This window comes from Branchiostoma lanceolatum, chromosome 5, assembly GCF_035083965.1.
Source record: "Branchiostoma lanceolatum isolate klBraLanc5 chromosome 5, klBraLanc5.hap2, whole genome shotgun sequence".
Classification (NCBI taxonomy): domain Eukaryota; kingdom Metazoa; phylum Chordata; class Leptocardii; order Amphioxiformes; family Branchiostomatidae; genus Branchiostoma; species Branchiostoma lanceolatum.
In genome coordinates, this window is record NC_089726.1 from 24,305,612 (window position 1) to 24,329,504 (window position 23,893).

At 42.2% G+C, this 23,893-nt stretch overlaps 1 protein-coding gene and 1 long non-coding RNA gene across 2 annotated transcripts in view; one reads left to right on the top strand and one right to left on the bottom strand.

The window, feature by feature from the left end:
* The window catches only part of LOC136435798 (uncharacterized), a 108,946-nt gene that overhangs the window by 81,025 nt on the left and 4,028 nt on the right, over positions 1-23,893 (bottom strand). Inside the window, exon 3 of the transcript XR_010755920.1 lies at positions 21,883-21,897. The gene's annotated coding sequence lies outside the window, so the exon portion shown is untranslated. The remainder of the gene's footprint in view (positions 1-21,882; positions 21,898-23,893) is intronic.
* Positions 12,694-22,829, top strand: LOC136435804 (uncharacterized). Its single transcript, XR_010755929.1, has 3 exons — positions 12,694-12,751; positions 12,863-12,965; positions 20,037-22,829. It is a non-coding gene; the product is annotated as an uncharacterized lncRNA (long non-coding RNA).

The following is a 23,893-nucleotide window of genomic DNA, read 5'->3' on the forward strand; positions in this document are numbered from 1 at the left end:
CGGACATTCGGGTCTATGCCCTGTCCATCACCCCCACGGACTGAGGAATCATTGCCTCGTCCTTCACCACGGACATTCGGGTCTCTGCCCTGTCTATCACCCCCGTGGACTGAGGAATCAGAATTATTGCCTCGTCCTTCACCACGGACATTTGGGTCTGTGCCCTGTCCATCACCCCCACGGACTGAGGAATCATTGCCTCGTCCTTCACCACGGACATTCGGGTCTGTGCCCAGTCCATCACCCCAATGGACTGAGGAATCATTGCCTCGTCCTTCACCACGGACATTCGGGTCTGTGCCCAGTCCATCACCCCCATGGACTGAGGAATCATTGCCTCGTCCTTCACCACGGACATTCGGGTCTGTGCCCAGTCCATCACCCCCATGGACTGAGGAATCATTGCCTCGTCCTTCACCACGGACATTCGGGTCTGTGCCCAGTCCATCACCCCAGGGACAGAGGAATCATTGCCTCGTCCTTCACCACGGACATTCAGGTCTGTGCCCAGTCCATCACCCCCAGGGACAGAGGAATCATTGCCTCGTCCTTCACCACGGACATTCGGGTCTGTGCCCTGTCCATCACCCCCACGGACTGAGGAATAATTGCCTCGTCCTTCACCACGGACATTCGGGTCTGTGCCCTGTCCATCACCCCCAGGGACTGAGGAATCATTGCCTCGTCCTTCACCACGGACATTCGGGTCTGTGCCCTGTCCATCACCCCCAGGGACAGAGGAATCATTGCCTCGTCCTTCACCACGGACATTCGGGTCTGTGCCCTGTCCATCACCCCCAGGGACAGAGGAATCATTGCCTCGTCCTTCACCACGGACATTCGGGTCTGTGCACTGTCCATCACCCCCAGGGACAGAGGAATCATTGCCTCGTCCTTCACCACGGATATTCGGGTCTGTGCCCTGTCCATCACCCCCAGGGACTGAGGAATCATTGCCTCGTCCTTTACCACGGACATTCGGGTCTGTGCCCAGTCCATCACCCCCATGGACTGAGGAATCATTGCCTCGTCCTTCACCACGGACATTCGGGTCTGTGCCCTGTCCATCACCCCCAGGGACTGAGGAATCATTGCCTCGTCCTTCACCACGGACATTCGGGTCTGTGCCCAGTCCATCACCCCCATGGACTGAGGAATCACAATTATTGCCCCGTCCTTCACCACGGACATTTGGGTCTGTGCCCTGTCCATCACCCCCACGGACTGTGGAATCAGAATTATTGCCTCGTCCTTTACCACGGACATTCGGGTCTATGCCCTGTCCATCACCCCCACGGACTGAGGAATCATTGCCTCGTCCTTCACCACGGACATTCGGGTCTCTGCCCTGTCCATCACCCCCGTGGACTGAGGAATCAGAATTATTGCCTCGTCCTTCACCACGGACATTTGGGTCTGTGCCCTGTCCATCACCCCCACGGACTGAGGAATCATTGCCTCGTCCTTCACCACGGACATTCGGGTCTGTGCCCAGTCCATCACCCCAATGGACTGAGGAATCATTGCCTCGTCCTTCACCACGGACATTCGGGTCTGTGCCCAGTCCATCACCCCAATGGACTGAGGAATCATTGCCTCGTCCTTCACCACGGACATTCGGGTCTGTGCCCAGTCCATCACCCCCATGGACTGAGGAATCATTGCCTCGTCCTTCACCACGGACATTCGGGTATGTGCCCAGTCCATCACCCCCATGGACTGAGGAATGACAATCATTGCCTCGTCCTTCACCACGGACATTCGGGTCTGTGCCCTGTCCATCACCCCCAGGGACTGAGGAATCATTGCCTCGTCCTTCACCACGGACATTCGGGTCTGTGCCCAGTCCATCACCCCCATGGACTGAGGAATCACAATTATTGCCTCGTCCTTCACCACGGACATTTGGGTCTGTGCCCTGTCCATCACCCCCATGGACTGAGGAATGACAATCATTGCCTCGTCCTTCACCACGGACATTCGGGTCTGTGCCCTGTCCATCACCCCCAGGGACAGAGGAATCATTGCCTCGTCCTTCACCACGGACATTCGGGTCTCTGCCCTGTCCATCACCCCCGTGGACTGAGGAATCAGAATTATTGCCTGGTCCTTCACCACGGACATTTGGGTCTGTGCCCAGTCCATCACCCCCAGGGACAGAGGAATGACAATCATTGCCTCGTCCTTCACCACGGACATTCGGGTCTGTGCCCTGTCCATCACCCCCATGGACTGAGGAATCACAATTATTGCCTCGTCCTTCACCACGGACATTCGGGTCTGTGCCCTGTCCATCACCCCCATGGACTGAGGAATCATTGCCTCATCCTTCACCACGGACATTCGGGTCTGTGCCCAGTCCATCACCCCCATGGACTGAGGAATCACAATCATTGCCTCGTCCTTCACCACGGACATTCGGGTCTGTGCCCTGTCCATCACCCCCATGGACTGAGGAATCACAAGTATTGCCTCGTCCTTCACCACGGACATTCGGGTCTGTGCCCTGTCCATCACCCCCAGGGACTGAGGAATCATTGCCTCGTCCTTCACCACGGACATTCGGGTCTGTGCCCTGTCCATCACCCCCAGGGACAGAGGAATCATTGCCTCGTCCTTCACCACGGACATTCGGGTCTGTGCCCTGTCCATCACCCCCAGGGACAGAGGAATCATTGCCTCGTCCTTCACCACGGACATTCGGGTCTGTGCCCTGTCCATCACCCCCATGGACTGAGGAATCATTGCCTCGTCCTTCACCACGGACATTCGGGTCTGTGCCCAGTCCATCACCCCCATGGACTGAGGAATCACAATTATTGCCTCGTCCTTCACCACGGACATTTGGGTCTGTGCCCTGTCCATCACCCCCATGGACTGAGGAATCACAATCATTGCCTCGTCCTTCACCACGGACATTCGGGTCTGTGCCCAGTCCATCACCCCCAGGGACAGAGGAATCATTGCCTCGTCCTTCACCACGGACATTCGGGTCTGTGCCCTGTCCATCACCCCCATGGACTGAGGAATCACAATTATTGCCTCGTCCTTCACCACGGACATTCGGGTCTATGCCCTGTCCATCACCCCCAGGGACTGAGGAATCATTGCCTCGTCCTTCACCACGGACATTCGGGTCTGTGCCCAGTCCATCACCCCCATGGACTGAGGAATCATTGCCTCGTCCTTCACCACGGACATTCGGGTCTGTGCCCAGTCCATCACCCCCATGGACTGAGGAATGACAATCATTGCCTCGTCCTTCACCACGGACATTCGGGTCTGTGCCCAGTCCATCACCCCCATGGACTGAGGAATCATTGCCTCGTCCTTCACCACGGACATTCGGGTCTGTGCCCAGTCCATCACCCCCAGGGACAGAGGAATCATTGCCTCGTCCTTCACCACGGACATTCGGGTCTGTGCCCTGTCCATCACCCCCATGGACTGAGGAATCATTGCCTCGTCCTTCACCACGGACATTCGGGTCTGTGCCCAGTCCATCACCCCCAGGGACAGAGGAATCATTGCCTCGTCCTTCACCACGGACATTCGGGTCTGTGCCCTGTCCATCACCCCCATGGACTGAGGAATCATTGCCTCGTCCTTCACCACGGACATTCGGGTATGTGCCCAGTCCATCACCCCCATGGACTGAGGAATGACAATCATTGCCTCGTCCTTCACCACGGACATTCGGGTCTGTGCCCTGTCCATCACCCCAAGGGACTGAGGAATCATTGCCTCGTCCTTCACCACGGACATTCGGGTCTGTGCCCAGTCCATCACCCCCATGGACTGAGGAATCACAATTATTGCCTCGTCCTTCACCACGGACATTTGGGTCTGTGCCCTGTCCATCACCCCCATGGACTGAGGAATCACAATCATTGCCTCGTCCTTCACCACGGACATTCGGGTCTGTGCCCAGTCCATCACCCCCAGGGACAGAGGAATCATTGCCTCGTCCTTCACCACGGACATTCGGGTCTGTGCCCTGTCCATCACCCCCATGGACTGAGGAATCATTGCCTCGTCCTTCACCACGGACATTCGCGTCTGTGCTCAGTCCATCACCCCCATGGACTGAGGAATCACAATCATTGCCTCGTCCTTCACCATGGACATTCGGGTCTGTGCCCTGTCCATCACCCCCATGGACTGAGGAATCATTGCCTCGTCCTTCACCACGGACATTCGGGTCTGTGCCCAGTCCATCACCCCCAGGGACAGAGAAATCATTGCCTCGTCCTTCACCACGGACATTCGGGTCTGTGCCCAGTCCATCACCCCCATGGACTGAGGAATCATTGCCTCGTCCTTCACCACGGACATTCGGGTCTGTGCCCTGTCCATCACCCCCATGGACTGAGGAATCATTGCCTCGTCCTTCACCACGGACATTCGGGTCTGTGCCCAGTCCATCACCCCCATGGACTGAGGAATCACAATCATTGCCTCGTCCTTCACCACGGACATTCGGGTCTGTGCCCTGTCCATCACCCCCATGGACTGAGGAATCACAAGTATTGCCTCGTCCTTCACCACGGACATTCGGGTCTGTGCCCAGTCCATCACCCCCAGGGACTGAGGAATCACAATTATTGCCTTGTCCTTCACTATGGATCACTTCCTTTCTGCTCATAGAGGTCTCCACGAAAATCACAACAATAACATATCCTTAAAGCTACGTCTCATACTCGAAGTACCAAATACTAGGATGGCAATCTACCCCCAGCTTATATAATTGGCATGCTAATAAATGTTCCTAAGATAATTGTCAAGATTTTTCCATCAGCCTCTACGTTTAGCAAATATTATCCAGGTTCATCCAAGATTCTCCTCATCTTTCTATAATTGTTTAGCTTTCTCTGTGATTCTCAATTGTTTGTCATTATGTTGTTTCATGGATCTCCGTGTTTTTTTTCTGAATCTCCAGATTTCGCACCGATTCTACAGGTTTCTACATGATTTTCTAGATTTCTCACGAATCCCATGTTTTCCATGAATTCAGAGATCACACCAGTGGATGGTGGACATAGGTTTAAGTTCTTGCTGAGAGCGATTTTGAATCCATCTTAATCCTTGAAGTAAAAAGCTTCTTCAGGCCAAAATACATGGCATTTTTATTCTAGGCAGGGCTTAAAGTGTATTATATGTTCTCTTTTGTGTTTATTTCTGTAGATAGAGCAAGTCTTGGCAATCTTTTACCGTATCCACCTCCCACCCCAGTTTGTTATCTCCATGAAAAATGGAGATATTGTTTTTGGCGTGTCTGTGTGTCTGTCTGTGTGTCTGTGTGTGTTTCCGGACTATTGTAGTCAGCATAATTCAAGAACATCTGGATTGATTAAGATAATATTTGGTATGTAAGCGGGTGTTGTGAAGCCGAAATTTAAGAATAGCTGTCTGTAAAAACCAAGCAAAATGAGGAAAAAGTGGCCAAGTTCAAAAAATGAAATTTTCTTAGATTTTGTGTGGTGGTAGGGTCTTGGCCCAAATCTACAAAAATGGGAAAGTTTTTGGTCGGAGGTTACCAGTTGCCATGGTAACGGCCATTTTTCAAAATGGCGGATTTTCGCCTTGTGAAGGCCTCTCTCTCGCTCAAAATGGACCATCTTTGGCCTACTGTAACTCGCACAAATTAATAGAAATGTTGCTGCCTCTAACATATTATATTATCCATATCTTAACAAGAAAAACCATGTTAAGTGTTGCTCGAAATGTTTCTGCAGTGAGATGAAACAAACGTTTAAAGATGACCTGTTTTTGTGAAATTTCAAAATTGACAAAACGCCAATTTTTTTGACGTTTTTAGCAAGCAATACCTCCTTTAAGGGCAGTTCAAATTTGTTGATTTTTATCACAGCTCTAGTTTAGACCTTTATAAATATCATATTAAAAAATAAGTCTGGGTTCTCAATGGGGCGGGCCACAGTGACCCGGAGACTAAGCCATTGTTACCATTGTAGCAGAATTTCAACTACAGAATTGAAGGTGAAATAAACATGTGCAACTTGGTGATTGAGATAAGAATGAATTTTCTTGAACGTTTTTATGGTGCAAGAAACCTGCCTGGCACTTAGAAAAGTATTTTGTAACAGTTGACTGTTGGTTGCCATGGCAACGGTCATCTTTGTTGTTAATGATGGATTTTCACATGGTTGTATTAGGAAAACATCCCTATAGCTACCTGCTGATTGCACTAGAGATATGGACATAACTTTTATATTTCCATATAGCATGGCTTTTAACGTTTCATAGACCAAAAGTTCAAGATCAAGCATTAAGATTAAGAGGGTGTACTAGGGGGTTATCAGAACCAATGAAATCAGAATTTTCATCTTGCTAAATTTTAGTCATTTTTAAGGGGCTTCCATCATTGGCAATGTTGATAAATGGTTTTACCAGAGAAACATTGAGTCAACAACTAACATTGTTTTATTGAGACACGTATAACAGGAGCCGTGACTTAAGGGTATTTATGTGTATTTTTCGTGTTTTGGGACTGATACGAAATAAGTGAGGTAATCACGTCTCACTACGGTGTGAGCTATGGCCATCTTTGTGTCGCTGTGTGAAAACCACGGATAGATGCCATGAAATGCTTACAACAATTAAAAATGTTACTTAGGGCACTACATGGGGTTTATAGGGAAACTTGGTATGGAATAAAGCTGTTTTACACATTCTTGATATTTGTTCTCTAAGACATCAATCAGTAAGTTACTTACTCAATCATTTTGTGTATTCACTATGTGGTACATAAAGACAAAGGGTCCGCATGCATTGGGGTTATCAGGACTCCACATACCAGGGGTATAGAGGGCGCAGAAGGTGCATTGCGGAACACTTCTGTTACCTATATTAAGATTGACCTCCTACGTACATCCACTGTACTGGAGAATATTGTAGACACATTTTAGTTTAATCTTTGGATAGTTTTCCCGAATTCTCCGTAGATGAATACTTTCTCAGGTATCTGTCCTAATTTTGACCTACAACTTGTAACTGTAGGTCAACCTATAGCTGAAATAGAATTTTAGGCTTTTCTTAAATCAGTGGCTTTTAGTTTCTAAAATAGTGAAAAAAATGTATATTGTTGATACGATACATGTAAAAAATTCTGAAGGCACTAATCACTGAGGTACTCGGATATCTGATATACAGTTTTTTTGTTTCGCCAGGCCGTGTCCCTCGAATTCATTGTGACAGAATGCATAAAAAAAGTATGCAGTATATATAGAATAATTTTATTGAAAGAAATCTTAACTTTATTAGCATAAATAGTCAAATCAAAGTATAGTCCCTGACAAAAATACAACGCCCCTCTTAAGCCCAGTTCATTAACTTTGTTTTAGTGAGCTATTGGTTAAAAGTACTACTTCGTCTTCAATTTTATGATGGTCTACCCATTATAATTTTCAAATTGTATAAACAATCTTAAAAGCAACTGTCTCCGCATCTGGATGTATCATATCAGATGCATAGCGTCCTACTACTCCCTTTTTTGTCAGTGGGTGTTGAAGAAGGTCAAATACTTTACTGTGCGCATAACTATGACATTTACCTTGTGAATATCCGTCATTAAGTATGGCCGTTTCACATTATTATATAATAATATAGATGTAAGGAAATAATGATATGTAATCATATACTTAAAAAATATTGTTTGGAGGCAAATTAGAATTAATATTTATAAGGGTATTAAGGGAAGCTATGATTTTCTGTAAGTGTATGCATTGTGTGCTGCACATATACACATTGTCCCAGTTTTTATTTGGCTTTTGTTGTGACCCATGTATGTCCATATTCTGTTAGTAGTTGTATTGGTAATTCATTTTGGAAAACCAGTAAAGATAGAAAATAAAAGAATGGCCGTTGCCATGGCAACCAGCAATCAACTGTTACAAAAAATACAAGTGCCAGGTATGTTCCTTGCAGCATAAAGGATAAGAAAAAATCATATTATCATCTCAATTTCCAACTTGCCAATCCTGAGTAAGAACAAATTTTGAACCAATTTGGAACCTTTGAAAGACTGTTACAATGAAGAAACCTACTTTCCTAAGTAATAGGTAGGATTCTTTGTTACATGAAAAAACGTCAAAATTCATTTTCTTTACATATGTAACAAAGCTATGGATGTTTTCCTCCTACAACAATGTGAACATCCACCATTAAGAACAAAGATGGCCGTTGCCATGGCAACCAGCAGTCAACTGTTACATAATACTTTTCTATGTGCCATGCATTCATCAACTTTGCCCATGATGGAAGAAAAAGCCCCTTAAAAATGACTAAAATTTAGCAAGATGAAAATTCTGATTTCATTGGTTCTGATAACCCCCTAGTACACCCTCTTAATCTTAATGCTTGATCTTGAACTTTTGGTCTATGAAACGCTGAAAACCATGCTATATGGAAATATAAAAGCTATGTCCATATCTCTAGTGCAATCAGCAGGTCCTAATACAACCATGTGAAAATCCATCATTAACAACAAAGATGACCGTTGCCATGGCAACCAACAGTCAACTGTTACAAAATACTTTTCTAAGTGCCAGGCAGGTTTCTTGCACCATAAAAAGGTCAAGAAAAGTCATTCTTATCTCAATCACCAAGTTGCACATGTTTATTTCACCTTCAATTCTGTAGTTGAAATTCTGCTACAATGGAAACAATGGCTTAGTCTCCGGGTCACTGTGGCCCGCCCCATTGAGAACCCAGACTTATTTTTTAATATGATATTCATAAAGGTCTAAACTAGAGCTGTGCCAAAAATCAACAAATTTGAACTGCCCTTTAAGGAGGTATTGCTTGCTAAAAACGTCAAAAAAATTGGCGTTTTGTCAATTTTGAAATTTCACAAAAACAGGTCATCTTTAAACGTTTGTTTCATCTCACTGCAAAAACATTTCGAGCAACACTTAACATGGTTTTTCTTGTTAAGATATGGATAATATAATATGTTAGAGGCAGTAATATTTCTATTAATTTGTGCGAGTTACAGTAGGCCAAAGATGGTCCATTTTGAGCGAGAGAGAGGCCTTCACAAGGCGAAAATCCGCCATTTTGAAAAATGGCCGTTACCATGGCAACTGGTAACCTCCGACCAAAAACTTTCCCATTTTTGTAGGTTTGGGCCAAGACCCTACCACCACACAAAATCTAAGAAAATTTCATTTTTTGAACTTGGCCACCTTATGCTTGGTTTTTACAGACAGCTGCTCTTAAGGTCGATTTTTGGCCCCCTGTAATGTGACCTTGGTACTGCAGCAGAACTTCAATTTTTGTATATTTTGACCTGGACGTGCTGTGGTCTTGATTTTTAGGTGGCAGATAGTTTGTGATGTAATAAATAAGTGGTGTAGGGTTAGGCCTCCTAGCAGCTTGCTCTGGAACTGCATGGGCGTTATCGTGAAAATCTTCTAAGGAAAATAACTGAACAAAGGAACAACGGATTTGCATGATATTTAGTATGCAGGTAGCTTAGACAGAGATATACACAATGAAGTGCAGATTATGCTTATTGGGACTTTGTTTGCATAGCTAATGAGGAAAATCTATATTTGAAGTGTTTTCCATTATAAGACTCAAATAGATGTAACATGTAGTTTATGAAAAGTGGAGCATCAACAGATACCAATCATGCAAATAAATTCCTTATTTGCATAATTAATTCATCAAATTGGAAAATTATAGGAGTGTTAATACTGCAACATGTGTAAGTAAGATAAAGGTGTTTATGATTAAGCAGATGTTATGTAAATGTGTAAGTCATTTGCATAAATAGAATCGTTCATGGAGATATGAGGTCGCGGAACTCTTGTTTATTTTGAGTTCGACAATGTTTTTTTCATTTTATCCCTTTCTTCTCATGCGTGATCCAAGGCCTACAAATCACTAGCGGCGTTGGGTTTTCTAGTCAATCCCAACCCGTGTTTTTGTGTGAATTTCAAAGTGACTGAATCGTCATTGTGAAAGTGCTGAGAGGGCGGAGTTGGTCCAACTGTCCTGATTTCCAAGCTTGCGGCGAAGGACTAGCAGCTGGCATACAGCATACCCCGGACTTAGCCACATAGCCATGACTGGTACACAGAGGAAATAGTAAGTATTCCGTCGGCGAAATCGCAGATGAGAGTCGCAACATGGAAGGTCCGAACATGGCACCATACAGCAAAAGTGGAAAAGCGTAAGCGAGACACATCTTCTGGTGAATGACAAGAGAAGGATAGAGGGAGGAAAAACACTACTACTTTCGGGAAGAGATGATGGCATACATAGACAGGGTGTGGGCTTACTTCTCACTGCACGAAATGGCCTCGTATCCCGGCGTATACGTACAGGGATTCCTCCGGAAATATTCCATATCCCGGTGCGGATTTAGCGTTTCCGATATAATTAACGGATACGCTAAATCCGCACCGGGATATGGAATATTTCCGGAGAAATCCCTGTACGTATACGCCGGGATACGAGGCCATTTCGTGCAGTGTCTGTCCAAGCAAGCAACTGCATCTCTTGATGAATGGGAACCTCTTTATGCCAGAATTATTAGAGCCCGCTTTAGATCAGTACATGAAAATGCCTCAATACCCATTGTCTATGAACCTACAGAAGACACTGAGGACTCTGAAAAAGACATGTTTTACAACCAACTGTAGAGTTTACTAGAACGTGTCCCCGGCCATGACACTGTACTGCTGCTCGGAGACTATACTGCCCAGGTGGGGGCCAACCATACAGGCTTCTCATCTACCTGTGATGAGGACAGAGGTGGTCGGTACCCAGAATGACAATGGTGAAAGGCTCATCGGTCTGTGCAGCACTTATCAACTTGGCATAACGAGTACCTGGTTTAGAAACCTTGACATTCACATAAGAACATGTCCCCTGATAGGAAGAAAACTCATCAAATTGACGACATTTGCATAGCAGCTGGACAGAGGCAAAGTATCAGCAACTGTCGGGTTTACAGAGGTGCAGATATTGACAGTTATTGTTAGATTCAAACAACAGATGGAAAACATACTGTACAACTTCGACAAGTTAAAGTGTGATAATGCAACAAATAAGGCATACCAGGAAGAACTGACAAACTACATGGCGGGTGTAACACCGGATACCGAAATAGAGGAAGCGTACTGCCTGTATAGGGATGCAGTAAACAAATTTTCAACAACAACAAAAATTAGAAAAACTCAAGAAACCAAATAAACATTGAATACAGAGGCGTGGGAGGCCAGAGAAGAGAAAAAGACTCTCAAGGAAGCAGCTTGCAACCGGAACATGCGTGCTAATCATTAGAGATATTTAGCACAAGCAAAGAAAATGAGAAACCTTGCTAAAAGAGACAGGCAGAACTGGCATGACGAGCTGTCGACGCAAAAAGGCAGCTAAGGCTGGTAACACTTGGGTTGTATACGAGAAAATTAAGACTCTTTCATGTACAAGAAACAGCTGCAACCAGTGAAGGATAAAGATGGAAACCTACTGACAGACTAACATAGCCACAAAAAGAGGTGGGCTGAAAATTTTTCTTCAGTCTTAAACAGACCTATCCCTGCAAACCCTCCAGTAATAATGCCAGCGGATACAGACTTGATACAATCAACGACGAACCCTTTCAGCAGAGTGGAAGTGGAAGAGGTCATTGGGAAACTAAAGACAACGAAAGTTCCAGGGATTGACAACATAACAGCAGAACAAATCAAGGCAGGGGGCTCAGCATCCACAGAATGTATCCCCTAAATATTTATCACATAGTTCTAGCAACAGGCAAAGTACCCAAAGACTGGTCTCTAGGCCATCTTCGATGAACTGTGTGAGGTTTAGTACTTGTCCGGAGCACGACCGCCCTTTTCTGAGTTCAGACTTATCACTGGTTAGTTGATCCTCAGTAGTGGGCTGGATGTGGACAATTATCGCTCATACAACTTAACGAGTATGCAGATGAGTGATATTGGTTGGTACCTTTTAGGTGACTCAGAGTCCTTGTTGGGTTTCAGTAGAGCTACCACCGTTGCACGTGGCCACATCTTGGAGACATGAGTAGCCTCGGTGCAGTTGTTGAAAATCTATTGTAACCAGTCTAAGGCCTTGTCACCGAAGTGTCTGATCATCTCTGCACTAATACCATCAAGTCCTGATGCTTTGTTGGTTTTTAGGTGTTTCAGGATAGTCGCGGGAGAAAGGGGAAAAGATTTCATCGCTTTCTTAAAGGACGCGTCTTATTACTTCTTTCATCCTTTTGATGTAGCCATGTTCCTTGTTGTGGTGGTTTCCGTTGTCTAGCAACTGTTTTGCCACTTGTTTCTGGGTCACTGCAGCAGTGCGTTGATCTGGCTCCTGGTCAGAATTCAGTTTTTGATTGTCTTCCAAGCCTTTTTACCATTGTGTGTCATATCCAAACCATCAATGGTTTCTCGCCAACGTTCCTTTTCTTGCTACACTAAGTGATCTAGTAGATTTTCTCCGAGCTCGATGTTTTCTTCGGCTGATGGGTCGATGTTGTTAGCTTTAGTGTACCTGTCGTAGGTTGCTTTGCCATTTTTTAAATGATGAAGCTGAACAGGATATAGGAGATTCTTTTTACACAACCATGTGATCTCAACTGCTGACTTTTCGATGTCTGCCAGACACCTTCTTCAGAGCTTCTGACTGGAGTACTGCTTCTCACCGCTATAAGTAGCCGATGTAGTTCAGAAGCTCTGAAGAAGACGTCTGACAGACACCGAAACGTTAGCAGGTGAGATCATATGGTTGTGTGAGAAGAATCTCCTATATCCTATATTCTACCAACCTGATGAATCTATTTTCGGAAATGAAGCTGAACACTTCAATTTACAAATTACCCTAGGTGCGCTGTGAGGCCCGCGGCCGTCCCAACTTTGATGTCGGGACAAAGTGATAACATACATGCATGACGAAACTACTGGCATTATCAACTCTTCTAAGTCATGGTGAGTGTGTTTTTTTTCTTTTTTCTATATTTTCTAGCAATTAACGAAAGGGAAATTTGACAAGTTTGACAAAGTTATTACGTTAGAATGTTCCTTCTTTTTAATTCATTTCCTTTAAACAAGTTTGTAGTTTTAGAACATCAGTAGAGCACAAAAAATGTAAAACATTTTTAAAAAGGGTTTCTATGAAAGTGCTCCATCGAATAACTTGAACAACGACGCGTTTATCATGACCTTTAGTTAAGTAATTAAAATGTTCAAAAATATCTAATTCCACTTTTAAATATTTTAAATATATATTCAAACAAAAATTCCTTTACAAACTTTCGGTTCACAATGCATATTTTGTCGATAACTAAAAAAAGTCTGAACTGTTCAACAATTACGGTTTACGATGTGGATTTTTACAACTTTTAATCATCCCTTCCTGGACGTCCAAGAAAAATGCATCGCGACAATGCTGAAATTAAGCCCGAAAGAAGAAACCCCTAAAACACATCTAAAAAAAACACTCAAGATACAAAGTGTATGTAACCAATTTCAGCTATGTTTGAAAATACATTTTGTTCTCTTTTTTACATGGTTATATGTCAGAAAACTTTTATATAAAAATGTATATTTCTAAAATTGCTCTTAAACTGTTAAACAGTGTCAGTTCTCTATTTGAATATTTAAAACTTCCTAGAATGAAGAAGCTGAACAGACCAATTGGCACTGTTTAGCAGCTTTACGTAACAGTATAAAATATGCTTGCTTGAACTATATGTTCTAAAAGAAAAGTTTTAAAAAGTCAGTTGGCCATGAGGTGTTAAGTATTTTTCTTCAATAGAATTCAAATTTATTTTTGCCGGCTTGAATGAATAAATATTGTAACACTTATTATTTTCTATACAAAGGACAACCAGAGTTCCACGGCCCCATACCTTCGCCGACTGATGTATTGCCTTTTCCAGTGGCATATCATAAACGCTGTCAATATATTATGCAAATTAGAACCTCATTTGCATGGATTAAGTCAGTTGATCATCTTCTCTACCCAAATATATAAGTATGAAAGTCTAAGCTTAGCAAAGAAGGTAATTGTAGCATACCCTTATAAATGATGTAAATGTCATCTATGTTTGATAATGTCTACATCTACTTCCAAATGCTGCAAAAATTATATCCCCATCATTTACCATAATTGCTTTATGTAATTAAGGTATTCATTCGCAATTTCGCATAATTGATATCTATCGATATTACTCTCCTCTCTGTTAAATATGTCACGTGTTTCAAAGTCCTATAATTGAATCCAGCTAATCTATAAACTTACCCCATCAGGTATTTTATTTTATTTGTTTCTGTATTCTTTTATTTCTGTATTCTTTTACTAGGGTAGCTCCCTCAGTGGCTTGGCACTGATTTTCAGGGAGGCCCTAGATACACATATATACACTGATATTTACATAACATATTTGTGCGTCATTACAAAATCATATCCAAACTCATAGTCCATATCGTGACAGGTCGTAAGGATTGGAGGTCAGGGGTCACACAATTCTTTTGCACAGTGTTTTGAATGATTGTATGGATGAAGCATTTTTAACATATACCGGTAGTGTATTCCAGTTCTCTGCCCCCTGTATGTAAATGTACGTTTCCCAGATTCCAGTATGAAAAGTAGCTAGCGATAAGCATAATTAGCATATGATCTTGTCAATCACCACTCAAGCTATCTACACACCAAATATCATAACGATCTGTCAATATCTTCTTATTCCCTTTCAAAATTTCAAACAAAATCGGCTCCAGCAGTTCCAAATGCAGTTCCAATGACTTACAATCCAGCAAGACATTCTCGAGTTTTCGTGTTCACACACACACGTAAACACATACACACGCAAACACACACAAACACACGTACATACACACACACACACGTAAACACACACGTAAACACACACACACACAACACACACAACACACACGAACGCTGAAAAAAACATAACCTTCTCGGCGAAGGTATCAATGTTTGCACAAGGGTGTACGAACTTCTCTCACCTTACGGCAACTAGTAGACAGAGTATCCACAGCCATTGTCAAAAAACAATATCAGATAGGAATTAGACTTATTTAGACCTTTTGATGTAGAAAATAATACCATACCATCAATATTTCAACGCTGTCACCGTCAATGCATCTAACTGGCTTTAAATTACCCGAATAACAGAAAAACAAGTGTGACTCTGAATGGAACCAAATCTGCTCTAGATATGTTAAATGTTTATTACACCAGGGACAACGTTTGGGCCCTCTACCATTATTGATTAACATCGATTGATCTGGCAGAAGTTTCTTCAATGCTTAATTTGCTAATCAGAAATCGTGTAAAATAGGAGCATACTTTTAAGCAAATAAACCATCAATGAATATCTTAAGGCAAATTTTAGGGAGTGGAGTAGTAACATGTTAACTTGAAAAGACCACCCGACTTTATTTTGTAAATTATTATTAACTTCTACCCAATCATTATACCCGACAAAGAGGTTACTCCATATTTCTCTTTTTCGCACAACCTTTGCAGTCTTCCGTTAATTAAAATAGAGTCACAATCTTAAAAAGTCTGTAGAACTACACCCCTTCTATTTTCTTATGTCTAAAAGTGTCATTGAAACCAATCTCGTAAGCTAAACTTGTTTCAAGTAATTGCGTCATTTGTTCAGTATTTATCTTTATTTATTTCATTATTTGATCATCCTTAATACATCGTTATTACTTCCTATGAATTACTTGACTATAGCCAATTTCCTATGACTTACTTGACTATCTATATATTTTATAGCCATTTTATAATGTCCTTCTGAGAACTGTGACTATGAAAAAATGAACGGTAGCTTACCGTTAATAATCCAGTGTTTCCATCCAATCTGATCAAATATGATTAGGTCAGGACATCATTGACCCCGTACCCCTACTGTTGTTACGCAATTGTGTTTATTGGTATAAATCTTTCAAACGTAGTTCAAAATTGTAAATGAGCTAATTGGCTAACGTTGTAAACCGTTCAACCGTAACTCATCATAATAAATGAAAAAGCAGTCAGAGTACAAGTATTTCCAGATACGTTCCTCATCGGAAATCGACCAAGCAAGACTGATAAAAATCTACGTTCATTTGGATACATTTACTTTAAATGACCTCTTATCTAACCTGTTAACCCTTGCTTGAAAACTTGTATGAAACTAATTTTAACCCGCTGATATCTACCATAAAGAAATGTTACAGTCGAGTCATGTTCGAATGCTCTTCTTAGAACTGTGACTATGAAACATCAATGGTAGCTTTCCGTTGACAATCCGGTGTTTCCAGCGAATCTGAATTAAATGTAACTTGGTTAGTACATCTTAAACCCCCCTGTTGTTACTTATTTGTGTTCATCTGTATATATCGTACAGAATTAGCTCAACATCGTTAATGAACGAAGCGGTACCGTTATGGATTGTTGAAGCGTAACTCATCATCTCAAAAACAACAAAGCAGAGTACAAGTGTCCCCAGATTTAGTTCAACATTGTAAATTGAACAAGCAGAACACTTGAAAAATCTAGGTACATTTAGCGCATGCCCTTTTTCGCTCACACTATTCGAAACTTTGAAGATACCTACGTATCTCGGTGAAGACTATATTTGTGATTTTGCGATTTGCTCTAATCAAATTGTAGGATAACAACTCACCTCAAAAAAAAGGTATTCCAAACTGTGAAACAAGCGCAACAGTTTGTTACGTGACGATGTGCAGAAAGACTACTGAAAAGTGACAGATGGTGACCTTTAGCGTTTATGCAACCGACCGTCCTAAAAGTATGCCACGTTATTCAAGCATTAAGAATACCTAAGTTAACTTCTCACAAAATGGCTGACATAGTCACATTGCTTTGTGTTCAAAAACCTAGTCGAGAAAAGGAAATTAAACGTATTCTTCCATAAGATGACATCAGTAGGTTTCAAATGGGCTTGAAATTTTAAGACAAAGTGTCCAAAGGTTTAAAATGGGGTCACACCAACTGTCTGAATAATACTGTGATTATGATAATTTATCCTTGAGGAAAGGTGTGTGCACATTGACATTTCGCGATAGCACCGATCACCTACAGAGCGCGTGTGGCATGAGCTGTAAACTACAGAAAGAGATACGCAAAATACTATTTCCATTACTACCTATGTTTTGCCAAGTACAAACGCGCAACATGTTATGGAGGGAACATCTACCAATCAGTTCTCCGTGGCACAAAAGAACGTCCATCATCTGATAAGATATCTTTAATCACGCCGACAAATCAGCACAGGTGGCTGTTTCTCACGGCAGAATAGGTCGTCCTTTGTCTGCTAAGATCTCTTTAATTATACACCTGGCGCCATGACGCCGACGAAGGACATATGGCTTTTGTTCTTGCCAGAAAACAGAGAGTTCCGCCTACGGCGAGGTCGCTTTAATCACACGCTTGGAGCCAGACGCTAATAAATCATCCCAGGTCGCAGTTTCCAATGACACAAAATATCCCTGTCCCTGTCATTAAATGAAGGCCAGCTCGGATAAACAACGTTTCTTCACATCTAATGGATACGTTAAGCAGGCAATTATAGACAAACTCCTTGCTGACAAAGGTTTAGTCAATTATTGCACAGAATCCCAACTATACATCTTAGATATCCTTAGTTGTAAGTACCAGTTTGTTTTTACCTTAGGTGGACACAAGAACACTTGATTGTCAAATTATGTTCGCAAACAAGCTGACGACAAATTCCACAAAAAAATGACCTACATATGGGTCTCCATCATGACATATATTGAAATTATCCTGTGTCATCTCGAGCATTACCGACAGAGATGACAATGATTAGCCAGAAAACCTGAACATATGCCTTTCAGAAACTCATTGCCATGGCAACACGAAAAATCATGAACTTACGTAAGTATTATGACATTGTTGCCAAGAAGATTTTAGCAGAAGCCATTAAGTTAGGCGGCTCTAGCACAGGCAGTTCAGGAGTTAAACGACACGAAAGTTGGTGCGGGCCTCAAAGACCCCTCCGGTTTTAATAGGGTTAAGACAACATACAAAAGGAGAAATGAAGAAAATGTACCAAATTGAAGTCGAAATCTCATGGCAGACATCGGTCAAGTTCGAATTGAACGACACTGTAAAAACAAAAAAAAGCTACCTGATTCAAATCTGTATTTTGTTTTCCCCTGAATTGAGCTCACTGTAATCATATTTTATCGTAGCAATGCTATTTGCATCACATACAATGGTACGGTGCTAGTGTTTCGTTCACTACTACAGACAAAAAGTCTGTCGCCCGTCAAGAGCACTGTTTACCAGTATGTATCGCAGTAGCTACGTACGCAAGATTCATGGAAATGTTATCAACAATGTTGTACTAGCCTTGGGGTAGCTGCGCAAGCCAAACATAGAAAGTGGGACCTACATACAGTATTGAAAGTATAGATTTTACGAAAGTGACAGAAGAAGTAAATGAAGACGCTTCATTTGCAAACCCGAAATCCGCATGAGTTTTAGTGTATTCCGAGGATTATCAAAAGACATGTTCAACATTGTATGCACTTTGTAAGGATCGTATGTATTCCACGTAATGGATCGTATGTATTCCGTACGGATCGTATGTATCTACTTAATGGATCGTATGTATTCCGTAAGGATCGTATGTTTCTAAAAATGGATCGTATGTATTCCGTAAAATTCGTATGTATTCCGTAAAATTCGTATGCATCCCGTAAAATTTGTATGTATTCCGTAAAATTCGTATGTATTCCGTAAAATTCGTATGTATGCTTTGGCACCCCTGCCCTAGCCTTTCCTTCAACCAGAGTTTTATTAGCCTCTTCATATTCCTCTTGTTCGAACGGGCCCTCCTTGATGTCAAGCTCCTCGAATACAGTAGGAATTTCCTCGTCTTCATCGGTGATGCTAGGGGGATCTCCAAGGAGATTTTTGAAGTGGTTGTACCAGTTCTCCATCCTTTCTTCCTGTGTACTTCCTTCCAGCTGTCCCTTCCTAGTTGTCTTTCTATCAGTGATGTCGTTAATGAGTTTCCAGCTCTGTCAATGCTTGCAGTTCAGATGGGCCTTCTCCACTTCTCCGATCTTGCTGCTGAGTTCTTCCTCTTCCACAGTAATATAGGCTGCTTTTAACTTCTTTTTGGCCTGGCTATACTCTTGTCTGTTCACTTCGGTTGTGTTCTCCTTGTATTGATCATATGTGTTATTCAGCTCGTGTCTAGCCTTTGCCACCCTCGGGTCCTCTGAATGCCTTGTCTTTCTTATCATCTTCTTTAGTGGGACCACCTTCTCTGCAGCCTCCTGTGTTTGTTTTGATGAACCTCTCATACCTGCCTGTAGCAGATTCCTGAAGTTCCTGTAGCGGTTAAAACCTATTATGTACATCGACCGTGTACTGTTCTTGTAAGACTCTGCTGTTCTTGAACAGGTTCCAGTCATATTGCCCTTTCCTTGGCTCCGTTTTCTTCTCACGCAGACTCAGTCTTACCCTGGCAACTACAATTCTGTGGTCTGGACCAACACTTGCGAAAGCAGGAGAAACCAGGAGAAACCAGGAGAATATAGGAGAATGCAGGAGAATATAGGAGAATGGAGGAGAATCTTGGAGTATGCAGGAGAATATAGGAGAAACCAGGAGAATATAGTACAAAGCAGGATAATATAGGATAAACCAGGAGAATATTGTAGAAACCAGTAGAATATAGAATAAACCAGGAGAATAGAGGAGAAACCAGAAGAATATTGGAGTAACTAGGAGAAACCAGGAGATACCAGGAGAATATAGGAAAATGCAGGAGAATATAGTACAAAGCAGGAGAATGCAGCAGCAAGCAGGAGAATATAGGAGAAGGCAGGAGAATGCAGGCGAAAGCGGTAGAATGCAGGAGAATGTAGGAAAAAGCATGATAATATAGGAGAATGCAGGAGAATACAGGAGAAGCAGGGAATATAGGAGAAAGCCACTAGAAAACTCTATACCAATTACCACCTAATCTCTCATGCCCACAGGTCCCATTCTAAAGCGCATGGAGATCACCCTGCGGGCGAGGGAACATCCCCAACCTGACTAACATTGTAGCCAACAAAAAGATGGCCTGCTCCGCCCTCCTAAAACAAGTGGCATCATCTGCCACTACATCCTGACCTGGTGTTACCAACTGCCCCGCATGCCTGTCATCGATGTACTGCGTAGAGGGGACCCCTACTCGTCTGACATAACCTGTCACCGCAAGACCCAAAGTGTTATAAATTTGTATTCCTTTCGAAAATGTTGCAACATAGATTCATCATTTGTTCCTACATGTTCCAACTTATTATCTGAAAATCCTCTTGAAGACATGGTATTGACTCTATCAGCCAAATGTTCCTATTTTACTTATACTTGTTGTTCTATACACGTTTCGATATACAAGAACATCAGCCAGCATAAACAAAAGAATATCAAGAAAACCGTATACTTGGATTGCATTTGACCTATCAGACGCTTTCTTAACTTTTAAGTCATAATGTAACCCATGTGGAGTCCAGGATTTTTCTCTATTTGTCTGTATCAGTACAAAGCAAACTAAAAAACGCTGACTGTAATTCCGCGCCTCGTTATTTTGGCCCCATTTTTAAATGAGTTAACTTTTAACTGAAAGACCTTCCCGCATACCAAATATCAAGATATGTCGGATTTGAACATTCATAAGCTACAAGTGGTGCAGAATATTAGAGCCTGTAGAATGTTGTTGAAATGTGCAATAGACACACCTGTTATACATATGGATACAGATATGAGGTGCCCACGGTAAGAGAAAGGTTTGCTCTCAGTACTTTTAACTTTTTTAAGGAATACTTGTCAGTCATGAAACAAAACAAAAAACTACAGTTCTATTAACCAGTCATTCACCAGTTATTCGTGAATTAAGCTAGCAATTTGTATATATATATATATTATGATTATGTATACATTTTCTTTTAATCTTGCTCTGTATATATTTCTGTATTTGTATGTATTAGCGTTTAACCCTTTAAGACGACTATTCTAAAACGGTATCGCAATAAACCAAAAAAAAATAAGACAATCGATTCAGGCTAGGTAAGTGTAGAAATGGTTGATCTAAGTTTACTGTTGCCTCGACTCCTGGGTATGTGGCGTTATTTTGTTTATCATGAATACTGTACTTACCTGGGCAGAATAATCGACTTTCCCTGAGTCACATAACGCAAGCCCGCTGTCAACAAAAGTGAAAGACGCCAGGTGGTCTATGTTCGGACACATTCTGAGAATGCCGACTGACACACCTGCACAACAGGCTTTAGACTTTGCCCTGATAGGATGCAACAGATATAGTTACAGAAAAGGAAGACACTGCAAAAACTTACTGAGCCTACTGAGGGCAGACCTAAAGGAAAGAGGTCAAGGACCGTTGCGGTCAGAAACAAACTTACGGGAGCTAAGGAAGCTCGCAGCGAATCGGACAAAGTGGAAGGGACTAAAGGAAAACTGATTGCGGCTGCAGGATGTTTCAACTACTGCAGCAGCAGAAAACAGTGAACTACTACTACATAAGTATTCCTATCACTGAAGAAAAAGCTCCTAGTCTCCACATGTCCTCATTCTGAATATTCCGTAACGCATAGACCGTATCAACTACAGTTTTTAATGTATAGATAGACAGGGAACGATCGCGAATTGGGGAAAATTACGATCAACATAATGGGTTGGTGGAAAGGGTGGTACTACAGCAAAAACGATGGATATCGTCATTAATTGGAGTATGGGGTGGGAAAAACTATCCAACGAAGGAACAACCTTACCATAACCGAACCGAGTGGTCTAACGTAGTACTGGAAAGCTCTTTGCATCAACCCCAACACGATCTACCTAACAACATTCCTGAATATTAATGATGCGTGATCCCTGTCAAAGCGGGTATTCTCGAGGCCATTTTACTGTAATTCATTAGCTGGGGGCACAAGCCGGAGATTGAAAAGTCTAGCCACAGCTTTACACCCAATACCGGCCCCATCATGCCTGTGCTGAAATTGGACAAATACTAGTTTTCCTAACTGATACAGGAATCTTGCTGTGTTATTAAGCAGGTTGTTCACAAAACCCCTTTCTTGGTATACATGAGAAGCTGCGTGGGATCGGCTACAAAAACAATATGATAACTGACGTGATAACAATCAAGTACCTAAAGACGGAGGGTTTTATTTTCAGACATATAAATGAGAAATTCCCATACTTTGAATATCTAAACGCAACGGATAATTTCTTATTTTGTTGCGCCTAGACAACCCTTGTACAAGAAACATTATCTGTTCATAAATCTACACATGTACAAAGAAGCGAGAAGAAGTTGACTGTACTGGATTAGCTTTGCTTATCACTTTCGTTTACCACGTAACGTTATGTTTGGCTATGTACTGTATTTATTTAACTGTGTATGTCACTTACGTGTTAGTTAGGTCTATGTTAAACGACCTGTATCTAGCCCTTTTGGGCACGAATGTACAATAAAGGTCTTCATTCATTCATTACAAGAAAATGACTTAATAAAAATGGTCAAATTTGATGTAATTCAGTTTCGAACTCCTGGTTCGAACGATGGGACCCAGGCGGCCCTCTTTGTTCACCACGCTGGGGATCAGACAAAGATTGCAAAGTTCAACTGGAGTTTGGGAAAGTTCATAAACATAACTGCTCAAGCCTTGCCGCCGTAAAAAAGACTTTCTGAAACCATTAAAAAAGACTGACTTTATTAAGAAACCAGAGAAAGTGGGATTAACGCCACCGCGCGCTGCCTCCGAGATGTCTCCACGAATGCCTCCGAGATGTGTCCCAGATGTGTCGCTACAGGCTTTCGTACTTTTCATCCACCCAAACAATATCTACCTACCAACATTCCTGAATATTAATGATGCGTGAAACCTGTCAAACGGGTATAGACGAAGCATTTTACTATGATTTATAGGCTGGGGGCACAAGTCGGGGTGTTATCCGTTTTTTTAAGAGATGACTGTTGTCCACCAGCCCAATACCGGCCCCATCCTGTATGTGCCCGTCTGGCTACAATATGACAAAGACTCCTAACTGATACAATCTAGCCGTGTTATAAAAGTGGATTGTATACTATGCTGGCATCGCCATACCTAATGGCAGGTCAGTGGGTTTCATAGGAGCCCAAAATATACATTTTTGAATGAATTGCCCAAAATCCAAAAATAAATCATTTCAGGTACGTAGTGAACGCAAAAGGTGTAAATGAGGTTTTGTGAACATGTGTTTTTCGGTACGAACTTTCAAGTCATTTGGTCCAAAGTGGTTAAGTGTCCAAAATTTACATTTTTTTGTCAGAAATAGAGAAAGCATTAAAACGTATTGGAATTGGTCTTAATGAGTGCATTAAATTTTATAGGCATATGTCCTATGCATCCCTGTTGACCATTAATTTTACTAATGAGTTAAATTTATAATTTATATGATGCATGGTGTTGCATCAAATTGTATTTTCTTTTCTTTTCTTGAAAAAGAGATTCCAGATAATCCAGCTGTACAAAAGGTTTCATAAACTCTCCACCTCACTTGACGCCAGCAGCGTGTGGTTATAATCAGTGTTGCTCTATAATGAATGGAGATCTTTATTGTACAGTTTTGCCCCATTGGGTTTTTTAGCAAAGGTTACATGTTACCAACCATGTACATATCCATGTGTATATATAAACATTTAGTATACTCTAGTATTTTCGACTCCCTCTCGCTTCTTGGTGATTATATAAATGTAGGAGGCCGTATGATTGTTACGTCTTGGGGGTACACGTACGCGGGCGTGCAACAAGGAAGCATCCTGGGCCCTCTGTTATTCCTGATATATATA